This window comes from Rattus norvegicus, chromosome 19, assembly GCF_036323735.1.
Source record: "Rattus norvegicus strain BN/NHsdMcwi chromosome 19, GRCr8, whole genome shotgun sequence".
Classification (NCBI taxonomy): Eukaryota; Metazoa; Chordata; class Mammalia; order Rodentia; family Muridae; genus Rattus; species Rattus norvegicus.
In genome coordinates this window covers 26,879,055-26,882,883 of record NC_086037.1, presented here as the reverse complement: position 1 = coordinate 26,882,883, position 3,829 = coordinate 26,879,055, and the positions used below count along the sequence as shown (strand labels likewise).

General features: G+C 41.8%; 1 long non-coding RNA gene across 1 annotated transcript; it reads right to left on the bottom strand.

The window, feature by feature from the left end:
• Nucleotides 1-1,726: 1,726 nt before the first annotated feature.
• On the bottom strand, nt 1,727-3,540 carry LOC134483558 (uncharacterized). Its single transcript, XR_010060373.1, has 3 exons — nt 2,767-3,540; nt 1,940-2,045; nt 1,727-1,822 (listed from the first exon to the last, which is right to left on the bottom strand). It is a non-coding gene; the product is annotated as an uncharacterized LOC134483558 (long non-coding RNA).
• Between the last annotated feature and the right edge of the window lie 289 nt (nt 3,541-3,829).

The window sequence follows — 3,829 nt, the reverse complement described above, 5'->3', positions numbered from 1 at the left end:
GTGAAACATAGGGCTTTGAGCATGTTTGGCAAGTACAGTCACAATGAATTAAATCCTAGGGCTGGAACCTATTAATCTTCTACAAAATTACAGAGCAGCCTGGATGAAGACTCATAGCTGAAAAGGTGGACATCTCAAGACAGGCACTGACAATGGCTGACAGACTTGACTGAAGACTGGAAATGTTTTGCTATCTCACAGGAAAAGAAGGCCCCTCCTACAACACTGTACTCTAAGGACAGTTTATTCAGGTTAGGATGACATGAACTATTGTCTCAGGTCACAGATGTCAGTACAAAGTATCCAAGGTATTGTATGCCAATGGTAGCATCAACAGAACAAAGCACACAGTGTCTTGAAGACATAAATTATGAGTTTGTGTAGAAAGACCCAGGCCTCATCCAGGTTCTTAGTAACTGAGAACCTCAAACACAGTAGTGATGTGATAGTGTGGGGGTGAATCTAGTTACAACTTGTTTCTATTGTGACACAGATGACTCTTTTTGTGTCATGGGCAGCTTATAATGAATGACTAGACCTAAGCATGAGAATAACCAAATACTACATTGCTTCCCTAGCTGCTGAGCTTTAAAAAGCCCTGGGGAGACAGCAAGCTTTTGTGGACATTCTGGATTATTCCTTCTGTACTAACTCTCTGAGTCACCTGCACTCTCAGTAAGTTAATTCAATTCCATAAATTGGAAATCTGTCACCTGGAAAAAATACATTCTCAATACGATCCCAGATTGGCCATGGATAAAGGGTAGCTTGAACTGCCCAACCTAGGTTCTGGGCCTGCACAGGCCTGCTCTCAAAAAGAAACCTGTGTTCACAGCTATAGGCAGCATTCACTATGTATGCTCTTGAGGTTCCTCCCTAAACTGCTTGGATTAAAATAATTTTCATGCTAACAATCAAAACACTCATTATGCCAATCTGGCCAACAGGAAGCTAATTTCTATTCTGTATTTTGTCAGATGTGCATAATACATATGGTCATCATTGATAACAGGTGAAAGATCTGCTCTAATATGGACACTAAGTGGTGCTGGAGGATGATCCTGCCCACAATGAGCAGTGGGAACACCAGAGCCCTGTAGGGATGCCTGGCAAGCTAACACATTGAGCACGCACAGCTCAGTAAGCTCCCTGTGAACACACATCTCCTGAGATCTGTCTATTTGATTGGAGGTGATCCTGTCCACCTAATACAGTACATGATGTGGAATAACAAAAGCCACCTGCAGGAGCTGTGGCGATGACTCACAGGATAGAGCATCTGCTGCTCTCTCAGAAGAACCACATGGACCCTAACAATTGAGTAAAGCATGTCAGTGATTACATCATAGAGTGTGTGTCTGAGAAACAGCCACATTATCCACACAAAAGACACTGTCACACTGGGTACCCCTTGGTGACTTTGAATTCACTTATTAGCCCAGTATCCATGGAACATGCAGAGATCCATCTCCAGCTGTCAGTTCTAAGTCCACAGGAGGGGACAGAACCCTTTAATAAGAATGATGGTCTTAAGAGTCAAGAGATAGAATTCAATATTTATTCATAAGGAATTCATTTTTACAACAAAACAAGATTAAAACAAATAAATTAAAATATTTAAAAGTCTGTGAAAAGATAAAAACAGTAACAAGAACATATAAATATGAAACAACAAAAAGAAAATTTCAATTAAAATCATAACAAAAATATTTCTAAACAGCACATTCTTAAGGAACATTTAGAAGCACAGATGTATTGCTGTTTCTCCTCTTGCACACATAATGAAAGGCTGTCCCCCAAGTTGTCTCTCAGGTGCTGTTTTCTGAGAAGAAAGTAAGACCTCAATCAGTCAGGCTGGCTTAGTGATATATAAATTTAGGGTCTCTAAGCAATGACAAATTAACTCTGAGGAAGAATACTCATCCAAAAAATTTGTTACCATTCAGGATGTTTGTCATCAGGGACTCCTGAGAAAGCAACTTATTCTTCAGGAAGCTCTCTTACTGGGGTGTGTCCAATTCCAGCTCTCTTGCACTTTCTGAGACCTGGGAGAGGAAGGCAGTTTTTCAGACACTGATTTGGTGGTGAAATGCAAGGCAGATGTCGGAAGGCTGCCTTCTACCACCTCAGTTCTATTGGACAGTCAACATGGACCTTTTAACTGATATCATGGTTGCTAACACTTTGGGAAGGGCAAAATCTCCAGAGAGCCTCAAAGTAATGTGAGCTGCCAATATGGGACCCAGACTTATACCAGTGCAAACCAAGGACAGGGCAATGGAAGGAACCTCATTGGGTTGCAGGAAGAAAGGAGATGTCCATATGTCACCAAGGTTAAAACCAATGACAAGTTCTAATTTGACATTTGCACTTTGTTCTTATCCCGCAAAGGTGCTTCCTACACAAGAAGTCACATGACCACAGAGTGTCATTTGTCAAAGAACCAAGAACTTGTTCAAAACTCTACAGAGCATCCAATCTATCACGTGGATATGCAATAATGAGGTATGTTATTAATCTGTCACCATTTCTATACTGCAGCTTCAAAAAGAGCAGACAAATATACTTGCAAAATAATTCAGTTTCTGAAAAGTGGTTGGCTTCCCAGAATACTTGTGCATAGGCAGAGCAATGAACAATTCCACTACATGAGGAGGTTGGCTGGTTGTGAGTGTAAATTAGAAAGGTGGTAGGAGAGAGCAAAGATGTATCAAATTGGCAAACTTTATCAGATATTTTTAAGCTAACACAGCTGCTCATCCCTACCAAATGATGCTGGGTCTGGACGTTGCTGGTCTTTATCTTTCTTGTTGAAGTCAACCAAATATTTCTGGTTCAGTGCACAATCAAGATGTACCTCCTTGCTCTCCTGCTTCAGTGGGACCAACTTCTTCCTACATGTGTTCTCCATCAGGAGCTGGCTGAGCAGGTTTCTGGAAATACAGTCTGCATAGTAAGATCATGCTGCCCCTTTCTCCCATTCCTACTCGTAAGTCCCACTAAGTCTACCAGGTCCCAGATACCCATGAAGACTTAATAGAATTCATTTCGATACATATAAGGCTGCTGCACAAACCACAAAGAATAAATTCCGGGAAGAATAAATTGTTTGCTTGGCCCGAGCACCAATTAGTGTCCACATCTCTCAAAAAAAACATGGATCTACAACTATCCATGAAAGCCCAATGCATGGGGGCAACATCAATTAGTAGTGGGCCAACACCCTCAAAGGAGGTCAGTAGAACCAAGAGAAGGTCATGCTAACCATGTGGTCTACACACTGAGTTTTGTAAAACCTGGTATGACACCATAGGTCCAGGTCAGCCTAATAACCTTCTGCTGACTTCAATCAGTGCTGTTCTATCTAGAGCCTTCTGAAGATGCCTAGACAATCCTGGGATGAGTAACAGTCTTTTATGGAACTGAAAACTGAGTCCTAATGACCCTGGCACACTGATGTGTAAACAGCACAAGAGATAGAACCAGAGCTGAAGACCGTCCAATCCAGAACAAAGAAAGTCAGAAATGGCCATTCCACAGGTGATAGCCTTTCTGACCAGGACTTACCTAGAGAAGGTAATCTCCTTCTTCAGCTTATGGTTGTTCTCATGGATTTCAGTGTTCTCCATCTCTAAGTTGTGCAGAATTGACATGACCGCCTCCTCCAATCTCTCCAGGTCTTCATAATATGGATTTGGCCTGAAGTGGGGCCTGGCCCCAAATGATAGAATACAATGAACATCAGCATTTAGGAATATATGAACTCAGGGTGGGTCCTGTACTACCCCAGTCCTGGAAGGACACCTTCTGAATTCTACATATTGGATCT